Consider the following 14970-nt stretch of genomic DNA (forward strand, 5'->3'; position numbering starts at 1 on the left):
AAATTGAGAGAAATCTAATGTTGCCATTACTGATGTCAGTGACGTCTGGCTCCTGTGTGTCATAACATATGATCGCACACAGGTCGATCCAGTGCAGGACAGAAAAACATCTGGTGACATTAAATCGACTTACATACACACAGTGAGTTTTTAAGCTTCAAAGCATGACCAGAGTCAGAAAAAGATATGAAAGTGAAATTAATATAAAGGAATTTGTCTCGGTAGGGTTGGAGTTGAGATACAGTACAAATGCTTTGCCGTGTACGATGTTGTTTCCTTATTATTAATCACACACACATCAAGGGGAACCTGTAGTCCAAAATGCATATTAACCTTTTTATGTGATTTAACCTCTTGACCCCTAATTTGCCTCTTAAACTTCCCCTCCAGTGGTTTAAAGTAATGATTGCTTGCCCCAACACTTAATCAGCATTTTTTATGGCTCCGCCAGATGTCTTATGCAGCATTTTATGCACAACTCTTCTAATTCAGTTTGACATATGTGGTATCTTTGGAAACTTTGGGGTCTCCACTAGAATTTAAGAACAATGTTTGGCTACACAAAATGAGTTTGTAACATTTCAAGGGTTCAAGAGGTTAAAGTTCAAAAAGCCAAATTGATTTTAATAAGATGTATATTCTAAAATGTTCTCGCTCTATTTACACAAACATACATAAATCACCTCCTGTGCTGATGATGCCATTGTAAGGATAGGAAATACATTTTTTACAAAAATCTTAGTGTGGCCAAAAATCTTGTTAACATAGAGAGTATTATGATAATAGTAATACAATTAGTTCAATTATCTACAATTTTTTGTCAAAGCTAAAAGACTAAAATTATGACTAAAACACATTTTGTTAAACTAAAGTAACCCACTGTGGTTAAATTCATTTCTGTTTGAGTTGAAGAGTATCCTACATTTCCCAGAATGCATTTTCCCCAAACTGGTTCCATTAAACTGTAGCCTACAGGTGTTGGTCAGAGTTTCTCTAATTGAGTCATGCCCACCAGGAACTCAAAACACAACTTGTGACTCCATCACGTTACAGTAACTTCTGGTTCTCCTACGTTGACTTCTCCTTGAACAGTTGCAGAGTGTTTAATGTCAAATGTTGAGTCTTTTGATGCTGTTTGTTTGTTGTTTGCTGCTGACATTTCGAAAAAATGAAACACTGTGCAGTCAAAGTGTATTGTGGGTGCCAAAGAAATATCTTATCACTGTCTGTGTTCAGCTGTTTTGAAGATAAATGCGTCAAAAATAACAAGAAAATGGAGGCAGGGCTGATGGATTAGCAGCAGGTATTTTTATCGGTGCTGATTTAATGTGTTTTAATGGGGATTTGTCCAGTTTTTTCATGTCGTGTTTTTGGACTTCTCATCCGTATTGGCTTTAAGAATAAGTATGAGAGTTCACTCTTGATCTTGGAATCAGTAGTTAGACAAAACTGTCTCAACTCAAGGTCCGCTTACTAGTTTTTTCCAGAGCTTCATCCATATCACTCTGTCTCCATCAGTGGGGGGAGAAAAGTCCTGAAGCTTGCTTAGAAAACTCCAGGGATGAAGACAGTGTGATTCAGTTGAAAACTCCATAGAAAGTAACAGTAACTGGACTTTTAGTTGGGATTGTTTTGTCACAACACTATTTCCAAGGTCAAACATGGACTTTCATGTTTTACTGCTTGTCTGTAGTCATGAACCGGCATTGTATGTTTTGTTCTGAAAGTCCTTTAGTGCAGCAGCATTTTGTAAAAGCAGTCTACCTGTCCAGTACTGTGTGGAAACATCTGGGCTCGCTTGTTTAGCATCTGCCGGAAGAGAAGCAGTGTCAGTACAAATCTCATCGCTCTTTGACACTGACCCAGATTTGCAACATTTGGCAGCCGAAAGGACTGTTTATGGCCTGGCTTTATGCAAACTTCTGAGTGTTTCTCTTTTTTTAGTTTCACAAGATATTACACAAGATTAGGAATTAAGGCATTTCAGGCCTGAAATTGTTTGCGTGTGTGGTTGTGTCTGAACAAATTAATTGGTCTTGTCACCTACAATTTTGACTTTGTAGTATGAACTTGTTGGAGAGCTGAGGTGGAAAATGGAATATTAAATGTAGCTTTCCTCAAACTTTGTAAAAAGCTATTAACACATAAATTGGTTGCTCTTATCGCTGAATTTACAGAGAATTGTTACCTGAGTTCCCTTCAGCTCTACAGAGTATTTTAGTGTCTATTAGCTCTTTGTTTTGGTTTGGTGAACATAGTGAAGTATTTTTGCAGCTAAAGACCTATATATTTCTCTCAGGAGCGGGTGGAAACCAGACCAGAGCTAAAAGGATTATAAATATTTGTTGGGTGACCAGAAACATAAATCCAAATGAATGCTAGTGTTGCTTCGTGTCTGCTGGATGTTAAAATAAGTCATTGTTCACTAACTTCATCATCGTATAAACTCTATGAGTTGATAATATTTCTGTGTTGTGGATAGAGCTTGTTAGGCCGACCCACATGGCAGAAAAACTACTTAAAACTGCTTTAGTTTGGAGTTTAAGAATAATTTCTGGTTGTGTGAAAGTGAGAGGGCTACAATTTGAAACACGACAAGCTTGGAAAATTAGAAAATTGCAACATATTTAAATAATTGAAGCAATTTTTAAGGACTAGGGCCGTTTATCTTTGACAAAATAACAAATGATATATTTCTTGATGGCCCTGCAGTTTGATTTTCCTCCTTTTAAAACTGATGATTGGAAATGAATTTGTACATCTGGGCTAAACTGAAACGCTCCACTGAGGTCACAACATTAGCTTGATAAAATTCTCATAAAATCAGACTCTTTGGAAGGAACATCAGCTTCCACAACCTCTAAATGACAGTCTCTCCTTCCATGTGGCTTTGTCAACAAAATTTACCAGAGTGTTGTCGTCCAAACACTGAGTAGTAATAATTTTAACAGTTTTTGGATAACTGTTCGGTGCTCACTGCATGGTGAGGTAGCTGGCAGAGCGAGACTCTTGCGGGTCAGAAGCCTCAGAGCTGTGGAACAGATGCACACGATTAACTCAGGCTACTTCAGATTAGATTCCTTTTGAAGTTCAAGTTCCTTTTTTGTGACATTTTCTTTTAGAGACCAGCGATGCCTTGTAACCCGAGACAGAGGGGAGGGGTGGGTGAGATGGGAGGGAGGTGTGGGGGTCTTTTTGGGTGGTCTGTCCCAGAATAAGGAATGCTGAGAGTTTGCCTTTGAGCTCATACAGATTACTCTGTCGCTCAGTATCTGATTTGGCCCTAAACACAAACCTCACCACCTCTAAACATGCACACTAGGCCTTTATAGAAATCAGCATCAGTGCGTTCACCAGTCAATACTGCATGATTTAACATTGCTTTACAATCCTTTAACTGTTTTCAGTATTGTTTGCAAAAAGAAGATCAAAGGCAAGATTCTCAGTGAAGGAAAATGTACTTTTTAAAAAGTTTTTAAAAGCACATTTTTAAACAGTTAAAATATTTAATTGACTTTTGGGTTTTGGGGGGTTTTTTTTCATTGAAACACAGTCAGTTGCAAAAAAACAATAGTTTTACTATAATCAAATAATAATTACTTCTTTGGTTCAGAAAATGATTATGAAATATTTAATGGATGAAAACAGAGCAGTCATTTGAGTTGCACTATGAATGAAAAGTGGAATTAAATGTATTATGGTTTATTAATTATATTGTCTTTGCATCCCAGGTGACAAAAAGAACCTGATCAGATAAAACAATAAAAACCAGCATGACTATGGGTTCTGATCAGACTTAAAAAGCACCGAGGAGTTCGTACTTTAAGCAAACAAAAGCTTCGGGAACCTGACGCCATCATAAAATCTTTATAACCTATATAAATGTCAAGATATATGTTAACATAACATGCGAATTTCCCCTCTGGAGATCAATAAAGTCCTATCTTAATATGAATAAGCGTTTTACAGGCTTGAAACATAAAAACCAAAGGCCATCACATCCTGCTAGCCCCTGCAGCATCAGCCCAAAAATGTTTAATTTCTTTATTTAAACATGTGAATGAGAGCAGCAGGTTGTGGCACAAAGCCTTGTTGAGTGATACTGAGGCAGAGACAAACATTTTGTCTTCGGTTGTGATCGTGCGCCTTTGATCTAAAGTGAGAGATATACATTTCCTCTCTGCAAAACTAAAGCTGTACATCACACCTAAGTAGATACAGGCAGGCGGTACTTAAAGGATGAGGGCGTACTCTGTTTATCTTCAACTCTGATAACCAGTCACAACCATTTACGCCTGTTTCCGCTAACATTTACCTGATGGTTTTGCTGGTTTTTAATGTGATGCACTGGAGGAAATGGCTTCTCCAGTGTCATTAAGTAATCCTGCTATAGAGAGGAGCAGCTTCACATAACACCTAAATATGTAATCTATATTATAGGGTTAAGTTCACTAAACTTTTGAAAACTTTGGACTTTTGAAAGCAATTTTTCCAAGAGCACATACATACAGTTTAAACTCTGCCTGAAATTTACCAGTGTTATATCTGTCACGGTCATAAATGTGAGTCTACAACAGTATGAGCATGCATCAAGTTGTTAGACTATATCCCTGCAAGTAAAAATACAGGAAAATATACACTGTTTGGAGCAGATATTGCATTTCATTCTTAATTCATAAAGTGTGCATGCAAAAAAAAGATCCTTGGCTCAAAGAAACAGTCACTGTTCACAGAACTTGGGGACTGATTTGTCCCTTACATAAATCTGATATGCATTTATAAAATGGAAACCAAATGTTTAAATAAATGATGAACTACTTTGTTAAATCTGCTAACATATGTGTCACAGAATTGGATAAATGTGTTCCTTCTCTTGCTTCTCCACAACAACAACAAAAAGAAAAAGAAAAACATACTACGTGTTATGTTTTTATCTGCATGGTACTGGATGAGCTTATAAGGGTAGAGAAGCTGGGGATAACGATGGAAAGCCACATGAAAATAATAACGCCAGTTCTCCATAAAAGTTCTCCTGATGAAAATATGACTGCATCCATTCAGAGCAGCCAAAAAGGAATTTTCTGCCGCTGCCCACTACTTTTGGTAAGCCCTCTATAAATAGCGGTGAATAGAAAAATTCAGAGAGGATTGTTTTTGCTTTACAGTAATCATAATGTGGGTTAATAGAGATGAAAAGGCATTAATCTGAATCCGCTTAGTTATTTTAAAGCTGAAAAACAACAAAAATTTTCCTTCAAAAATTTAGATTTTATCATTTTTAGAAGTGAGGCCTATAATAACAGTAAAAAATAAAACTGATTACATCAACAGTTAAAAGATAAATATTAACAGCAGTATTTTAGAATATAACTGCACCATTAAGATTGTTATTCAGAATGCAAATAGCAGGCACTTTGACAGATTATGAGGCAAGTGTCTGAAGATAGTTTAGATATTGTCTGACACGTTCCTCCTCCCATCTGTTTCCAACCTGCTAGAGGAACCAGACAAAATGGCCCTGCCAAGAGATGGAGTCAGTGAAATGTTTGAAAATCCATTGCCTCGCAACTCATCAGTAATGAAGTGTTTGAAACAGTGCGGTCTGGAGAGGAGGTGGGGAATGAGACGGTTTCAGGCTCTGTGACAAATCCTCTGCAGGTTTTTAATGGCTGAAAGAGTCGTAAAACACTTCGGCCTTGTCATTAATAAACTTGAATCTAAAGCTCTGAGACACTTTACTTAATCAATATCTTCTTAAACCGCATTCAGACTTTACTCAATATTTCATTTAAAATGGCGGTGAAGGAATCACATCTGGACTTTGTGACGGGGCGGACATGTTAGGTCACTGCATTAAACCGCAAAATGTTTCACAGTAGAAATTGAATTCTTCCAGCCAAGAGTTAAACCGTGTTTCACAGATGTGTTTTCATTTCCAAAGAAAGCAAATGATAGTTGTAACCAAGAGTCGGACAATCAGTTAAGATGACCATTATGGCTTGGTCTACATACTCACGTTTGTCTAAACTAGTACCAATTTATAATAGAGCATACTTTATATTTGCCAGGAGGTGAAAATGTGCTTTGGTTGAAGTATATTCCTCTCTCAACTCGTCCTCACACACCAAACTCAAAAGTCTACTTACTAGCTTTTGGAGCATTCAACCACATCTCACAACCACATCAGTGGTTATTGTATAAGAGACTCCTGGTCGATTCATTTGACCACTTGATAGCTGATGCTGTGACCGGTTTTGATCTGGTTTTTACAGTAAGCTGATGTTGTCTGTATCCAGTCTTTTTTCAGTCTCTCGTCCAGGTTTCTTGCTATTTCACTGATGTAATGTTTTCAACAGCTGTTACATGTGTTATGCTCCACTTCGGTCTTCCAGGGGCGTCATGTTTTCAGGGTGTACCAACAGAGATCTTAAGGTGTTTGTAGATTGTGGTTAGATGTTTTGCCGAGCCAGCAAAGTAAGGGAGCCCTGATAGGATGCTTGTGGTGGCTTGGTGCTTACTAACAAGGAAACAGGTAGTTTGTCACTGCCTTCCATATAACCCATGTGAGCATTTTAAGATCCACTGCCCCTATTGTAAGGATTGTTCATCAGTGCCTTGCAAAACTGTCACAAAAAGGATTCATGAGTGTTTTCTGATCTGCCGCCTGTTAGTAAATTTTAAGCAACTGATGGTGTTTTCAGGGCTGTTTAGTCCAGTTGAATCAGACTCTGGTTCATTAGTTCATTAGTGCGTTTTGTTTGGGCAAATCTGAACACAGCAATCATGCTCAGTCTCGGTCTGGTCCCAAACGAACTCTAGAGCAGTTTTTTTGTGTTATCCAACCCATCCACTAGGCATATTCTGCAAGTTTGAGCTAAACGGTACCTGAAGCCAGGTGCACTTAGCATACTGAGGTGTGGATGAACAAACTCAACATTTGCTAGCAGCTAGCCAGAGACTGAACTAAGGTCTGACCTGGACTAGTGCAACAAAGAGCGTTGCATTTGGACAGAGGACCTTATTTGGGACTTTCTTCCTGTGTTCTTGCTCCCACCGCTGCAGACACTCCATCTGACCAATGAGAGGAGAGAATGTTCTCACACGGTTTGTAGTAATTCATTGTGGTTCGCTTGGATTTTTCTGTGTGTGAAAACAAACCGAACAAAGGGGAAAATGCACAAATTTAACCAACAAATCCACTGATTCAGACCAAGTAAACTACATGTTTGAAAATGCCCTAAAACTATCTAAAAGTTTGGGAAAGATTGTGGTCACGGTTAAAAGAAACCAACATTTCTTCCAAGTAGCCTACTGGTTAAGACATGTGCCACTTAACCGCAACATCAGCGGTTTTATTCCAGCAGTGTGAAATTGTTGCATGTCATCTCCCATTTCTCTTTCCCTTCGTTTTCTGTCATCTCTCTACTGTCTCCATAATAAAAACATAAATGCCAACATTGACTCATGGTAAGAGACAGGATGCCAACTACAACTGTGGTGTCAAAGTCAAACACTTTGTACGCCTGACCTCCTTCCAAGAGGTCATATCGTCTTCTGTTGTCGGCCTTCTGCCGAAAAGCTGTTACTTACATCTTTGCTTGAACACATCAGTTATTATTCACACAACCACAAGACGTTGCTTGTTAGGAAAAAGTTTAAAAAAAGCACAGGTTGTTTTACGTGTTCAAACAAACAAGCAGTGCTTTTGTTTTTCTGCTGAGAACACCCGCTCCCCCCTTAGCTCTTTAGCTAATTCATCATGACAGTTTATTATACGTCATGATCAGTATGCCGTCACTGAAGGGTCATAAGTTTGTCACGTTGCAATCAAATGTGTTGTTATAAATCTCAGTAAGTCAATAATAAAAGGTCATGTTTTTCTCACTTCCTAATATGGATCAATATTAATTAAAGACAGTGCTAATTATGCTTCACAAGCCAACTGGATTTTTCACTAGTGAAATGCTGAATTGTTCTTATTAATGGCTTATTACTGATCTATACAGCATTACTAAACGATTTACTAAGAATATGCTTACAAACCTATAAACCTTTTGTAAAGTATGACTTTAAGTGGTACCACTAAACATTTATGTACTTGAGGGCAAATAAAAACCACCTTGTGCCTAAATAAGCTCTAACAACAAGCCATAAAAGTACTTGTGAATGCCGTTTGATTCGGTTTACAAATGGGGCTCATATTTTATGTCCTCTACATACACCCACTGCTTCTGCTTCGCATTCACTGTTCAATGCACAAAGCACCACATACCCCACAGTAATTCATAAAAGAATGGGGATTATCTTTTCAATTTAGCCAGCCCTTGATGTTATGCAAACAAGATGGAGTGAAGAGGGAAAAAATCCAGTTAGTTGGAAACCATGGAATCTATTTCTTAAACCCAGAAGAGCCAAATCTGTCTGGCTTTAAGTTGTAATGTGCTACAGCTGACCCCCCTCGCTTTCACAGCCTCATTCCATCTTTCAATCATAAGATTATAACAGATTTTTAATAGGACACAGATTCCACATTCCCCAAGTTCGTAAAGGCCTACGGGCATCCAAATCATATTGTTTCACATTCAGCTTGAAAGACTCTGAAGATGACAAAAAGCCTGTGACACACATACACACTGTTCTCATAAGGCGATGGCCAGGAGCAGAGTGAGGTGATGATCTGCACATTATACTCACAGCTTCACTGGGAATTGTTTGCCTTAAGGGAAACATAAGAGTTGAGGAAGGGAATTTGTTTGTGATATTTGGCTGGAGATGTACCCTGAGAAAATAAAGTTAGATCTTTGGAAACTTTTGAGGAAATTACCAGTAAGGCTTTCCATCCAGTTTACTTTGGAATCTATTTAATGACTATCTGGTTATCTGGTTTCAGAAGAAGAGATTGTCAAGTAGCCATGTTTTCATCCAAATGTAGCGCAAATTTTAACCTGATTTCCAGAAAATTGGCATTAGAAGGTGCAAATTAATGTGTTTCCATCCACTCCATGAGTTGGGCTCATCAAGATTAGTAGTCGATGGCACTAATTCTCCGGCCTGGTGCCATTAAAAGAATAAGAATAACGTGATGATATAAGTAATCGTAAATAAAAGAGCACCAGTCAGACTTCAATTCATGGAAAACCATGTGGCAAACACAATGGAAATAAGTAATTTATGGTTGATTAATGTATCAGTTTGAGGAATGTTACAGTCTCACTGGTCCACACAGACGTTTTTGCATCTTCAATGGAAGTTTGAGTGACGGTTAAGTCACGCTTCATGTACATCATGATTTATTTGCTAAGTCTGTTTCTGTTTGCACTTAGTCGCATTTTATTTTTATCAATACCCCAACTTATGCCTGAACTTAACCAAACCTTTTTCCATGTAGCTGTGTAAGAGCAGAAAATGGTTTTATTTCTGCAGAAGTGATTTTTTTTTTTTTTACAGTTTTGGGAGGCACAAACAAATAATGTCACCCTGCTGATGCAGACGACAGATCTGAAAACCCTTTGTGTCGTTCTGACAGGCAGTCACCAACTTTACCTTTTATCGTTTAATTTGGTTTTGCAAAGCCATGAATACCTTCAAGGAGAAACTGCACAAAAGTTTGCACTATTATACCCATTTGTACAATTAATCACACCTTTTATTTTTGCAAGTGTGGCTATTCAGAACAGCTGCAAAATCTTTTTGCATTTAGACAACGTTTTGCACAGAAAACTTAGTTTAAAGCATACTTAAACCTTTAGATTGGTGCAATTTTTGTTTTTATGATTTAAAAGCTATAAATGCACTCAGAGTGTGTATAAACTATAACTGGTAGAAAGTTTTATACAAGAATCTCATCATAGACATAACATGCAAAGGAAGGTCTGTTTGATAAAGTGGTAAAAGCTTCCTTCCTTCTCTGTATCAAAGGGAGGAAGCTTAGTCTAGTTTCAGATCATGTGTTGAGCAAACACGGGTGGCTTCACAGTGACCTAAGAACGTGACATTTAAAGATGTTTTCTGGGTCACTGAAGCAGAACTCAACACTCTCTCAGTTACATCACACACACACCTGAGGATTGAAAATCGCTCAAAAGCTAAAATATTTCTACAAACATGCCCGTCATGCACATGTATAAACACACACACACACACACAATGGGGAAACATGAGAAATGCTATGTGCTTTGCAGAGTTGAATTACACACAAATGCAAACAGGCATGCATGCACACACACACACACACACACAGTGACTTATAGGAGAGTCAGACACTGCTGAGTGGTTGCATTGTTGATGACAAGGACCCATGGAGGAAGGACAGGCTTCCTGTCTGTGATCTTGTTGTCGTGGAGACAACAGGGCTCAGTCAAATAGATTAGCTGAGATCCTTTGATCTTTAAGAGGGAAAGCGAAGAGGATCCTTAAACTGGCACCACTTTTCCACATAAAATAAACCACTGGCATAGTTTTGGGAGTTTTTCAGTGACTTTCGTCTGCCTCAATGGTCACTGGAAAAAAATACATTTTAAAACTCTTAAACCAACACTTTGTAAGTTTGGTTGCAGACGATTTGTTTGTGGCAGAAAACATTTTATTGGATGAGGTACAGTAAATCATATAAAGAAGCATTCTCTATAGGGAAATATTTGCTACCTGCAATATTAAAGAACCAAGACAAACAGTCAAATTCTGAATAAAAGTAAGAATCTATTTTTTCATTCACTCATGGACGTGGCATTCGTGGTCGTGGAGAATTAACAGGCTAACTCAAAAACTTGAGTTAACTGTTTAGTCCGGTTGAATCGGACTGTTGTTCATTTTTCCCTTTGGTGCAATTCGTCTGTCTGAACACAGCAATTGTACTGGGATGCAAACCAAAACTACAGTATCAAGACACTTTGAGGGTGCGGTTGAACTCTGCAAGTTCGCGCTAAACAGCTAAAAACTAGCCAGAGAGTGAATCAAGGTCTGATTTAGACTAACAACAAAGAACAATGGATGTATTGAGTTCGATCAGGAGGGACAAGTGAATGAAGTAAAGTGTTTATTGTACAGGGGATAGTAATAAGTCTTGTCAAAAGTCTTTGGCGCTTAGACTCGACAGGGACGTTTTGTAATCAATGGACATCAGTCCCGAGCAGCAGCGAGATAAATCCTCCCATGGACTCCAGACACTAAGGCAGAGAGGGAGACAAACATATGTAAGAAGACAGCCACATGACGATAGACTGACAATGGAGGTGTGTCGCCGTGTTATTGGATAGACGTGACCAGCTGATGTGAACAGCTGATAGCTCAGTTGACAGCCCCAAATAATGACAGCAAAGAAAATTATGGGTGAGCATGCGTGAGAGATGTGAAAGGCATGATGGTATGAGAAATAAAATACTTTGTCTTCTCGACTGAACCTTCGCTACGGCTCCATGAGAACTGAGTACCGTGTTCAAAAATGTTGACCATTCATTCCTATTCAAGTTGCACATGAAGCCAAAAAAAGTCTGCCATGCCATGACCCATAGAGCATGTGCACTACAGTCCTTCTCCAGCTGAAACGGTTCAGAACATGTGTGTCCGAGACTTCCTCTGGCCGAGCCGGCAGACTTCCAGTTGGCTCCTTGTTCAATTGAATGGGGATAAAATTTAATTGTGTGGCTCCTCTAGACTTTCCAAATGTTATTGGCCCGAATGGATCAAATATTGATAGTAAAACGAGTCATTTCGCAGAGTTTGTGATACTATTATTCGCTATTTTACAGCTGCTCCTTTTTCCAGTGATTGTGTATGGTAAAAAATGCTTTCTGGGCCAGTATGCATCATGTGACCGACCCAGAAGTTGTAATTACACGGTTTGGCCGCTATGTCAAATTGCCTTCCCAGCCCAGCGCAGTTCCTGGGGGCTTGCGAAGAACATTGCATTTGGCCAGACCTTTCTCTGGTGTTCACATTACTGCTCCAAATTCAGACCAATGATGGTAGTGAATGTTCTTAAGTGGCTTTTTGGTTCTCTAAAATTTTTTCTGTGTGAAAAGAAACCAAACCAACGAGATACAAATTGACCAACTCATCAACTGATTCAGACCAGAGCAAATTAACTGTAGGCTCGTGTTGCCCTCAAGTGATGTAATGTTGTCCTCGTACCAGCAAGTCAGTGTGGTTTCTCTAAGTTGTCAATACATTTACTGCTCCAATGTCAACAAAGCAAACACTGGTATATTTATTGTACTTGACGATTAAAGACGTTCTGATCCTGCAGTTCATTTAAAACCTCTCGAAATTCCACGGCAGCAAGCTCAAAGACGATCGCTCACAAAACGTCTCTCTGTATTTGTATTTAATAAACAAAATCAGCTCTTAGTTGGTTTTGTTTATGATCTGCTGGGTTCAATTGCCCTCCAATCAAAACAGGTCTATCATTCCACTGTTTTTAGCATCTAGCATCCATTACGCAGCCATTGTATCGCCCTGCTTTGGTTTACTGCATAAACAGTTATCTGACATATAGGACAAACACTTCATGTCAAGTCTGCCTCACAGAGAGAGAGGGGGGGTATGAAGAAGTGGAGGGAGAGAGAGAGCGGATGGAAAGACTGACTCTGTTCGCCATAATCTGTCCTTCCTCCCCGAACAGACGAGATGGGACAGCATAATTTTGAGGAGGTCAGATTAATCTCACTGTCTCAACCTTTCATGTCTTTTTTTCTTCACAGAAACATTAATGTCCCTGGTGACCGGTGACCTGAGGGGAAATTCTTAATGTACGCCTTTATGTTTTTGTGGTTGGAGCCGAAGATGGAGCTGTGTAGGCTTCCTGCCAAACTCTACAGTGTCACATGAGGGTCATAAATCAAAACTATTATGAGGTTTGTGTAATGGTACAGTACCAGCGGTTATGGAGAGTCGATGGAGGAGACAGATTTGATTCAGCTTGTGTTCTGTCATGCTGCTGATGCTGGTGTGGTTGTTGGTGGCCTGGTGGTCAGACAGACTGTCCTTCAAACAGAGGACCACTGTACAAACCCGCTGTATCAGCAAATATTCAGCCTGTGGAAGTATCCTTAAAGGAAAAGTCAACTAGGAAAAAAATCATTGTACATGTACAGTGGATTTCAGTCTATTTTATTATTTAAGGGTGTATTTTTCTTATCATGACACTCTCAGATAAAACCAAGTTCGTTACTTAAGAGGCAGAGAGACCAATTTCTCCATGGACAGCTGTCTCAGTATAATACTGTTGTTGCAGTATAGCAACAACAAACAACAGAACATGCTGCAGCTGCAGCTTTGACCAGAATAAACATCATTTTTCTGACCAGAATAACTGTCTAACTGTCTTGTTTTTACTGCTGCCATCACTCTCTCCACCTACACAGAAAACCCACAGCTGAAACGAGCAAGTTCAGACATGTTCCGCGGGTGTCGTCACAAGTCCTTCTGGGAAATGTAGGAAACAGTTAACTGAAACACAATTATATGAGGCTGGTTAAGAGAAAGTAAGTTTACCAAAAACAAAAAAAAGGTCAATTGTGACACTTTAGCATAAATACACAGTGAAAAGTTTGATTGAGATGTTCTTTGGTTGATTTATTCAGACAGAAGCATGAATGTCATAGTGTGTCTTAGTCATGATTTTCATTACATTATGATTTAAGATATCAAATGGGACTATTTTCCTCAACAAAATATCTCTTTTTTGGTTTATCATCCTGTCAGAATCTGACTCACAATTTTGGTCCCAAACTGCTGATAAAGATAAAGAATATAAATGTTGTTGTGGTGAGAGTTTCCTCTAAGTTCCTTCTGTTTTTATAGTGTTTTAGACCGTTAAAGTGTTCACAATTCAGTTATTTGTCTCGTGGAAAGAAAAAGTCATATCTGTCAGTCATGGTCTTTATGCCTGATTTGAGATCTTTTGTTAACCACAGCTATAACCGTCAGTAAATCCTGCAATCCAGTTAAATTTTATTTGAACATTTGTTTTTACTTTTATATTCTAAATACATTTCTCTCATGTAAAAGCTGTGATTTACACTCAAAAAGCTGATGAGTCTCATTTTGCTGAGGTCAAAATGTTGTTGAAGAGACTTTTTCCAGTCGTAAAAGTGGAGAGAAATGTCACCTTTTGTAAGCATACTTGTAAAATGTCTCAATCAATCTTCAACAAGCGATATTTGTTAAAAGCTAGTTAGAAAACCCTACTGTGGATGTATTAAGAGAACTGTGTTCCACGCTGGCACAATATTAAATTCAATGGAGGTTGATCAGTATACAGCGAAAATGTTCAGGTTTCCACACTTTTGGGCCAATTGAGCATCAGAGTCCTTCTCTACACACATGAATGTCTTGAAGTTTTTTACATTTTTACTTTACTTATGTAAATGCATACATTTTAATCATCAAAGGGCTCATTTGGAAGTATTTATGACGCTCAGTACCTTCTTTGTTTTTGCAGCCTTTTCTTTTGTAGTGTCTCAGCTTACGTGCATCATGTGACTGTGACCTCTACACCAAAATCACAGCACAGCCTGGCGTCATTCTTGGAGGCTACATAAAACATCCATGTATGCTGACGACTTGATGTTTTCCTGCTTCAAAACCCTCAAGTGATAGTTGTTGTTGTGCTCACCTACACAAGCCATTAATGAGAAAACATCATATTGTTTGTTTCTATGGATTCATATTAATCTCTGCTGTTTTCTGTAAACTATTACACCACCAAGACACCCCCCACTGTCTGCTTTGGTGTGGGTAACTTTACAGTAAACTCGACTGGCATGGAGGCAGCCCCCCCTCTTGCTCTGCACCCATCTTCTCTCTCTTTTTTTATTTTTTTTTTTTATTTATATATAAGCCTCTCCACCACAAGCCGGTCCAAAGAGCATCTGGTTCCTCTTGGGCCTGCGGTCACAACACTGAGAGAGTGCCACATCAAAGCTCCCTCTATCCAGCCCACAGAGAAGAGAGGAGAGCAAAAGAGGAGGA

General features: G+C 38.8%; 1 long non-coding RNA gene across 1 annotated transcript; it reads left to right on the top strand.

Moving 5' to 3' along the window:
* Positions 1-1004: 1004 nt before the first annotated feature.
* On the top strand, positions 1005-13274 carry LOC122993938. Its single transcript, XR_006406469.1, has 3 exons — positions 1005-1091; positions 12699-13040; positions 13150-13274. It is a non-coding gene; the product is annotated as an uncharacterized LOC122993938 (long non-coding RNA).
* The last annotated feature ends 1696 nt before the right edge of the window (positions 13275-14970 follow it).

The sequence above is a fragment of the Thunnus albacares genome, chromosome 12 (assembly GCF_914725855.1).
Source record: "Thunnus albacares chromosome 12, fThuAlb1.1, whole genome shotgun sequence".
NCBI lineage: Eukaryota > Metazoa > Chordata > Actinopteri > Scombriformes > Scombridae > Thunnus > Thunnus albacares.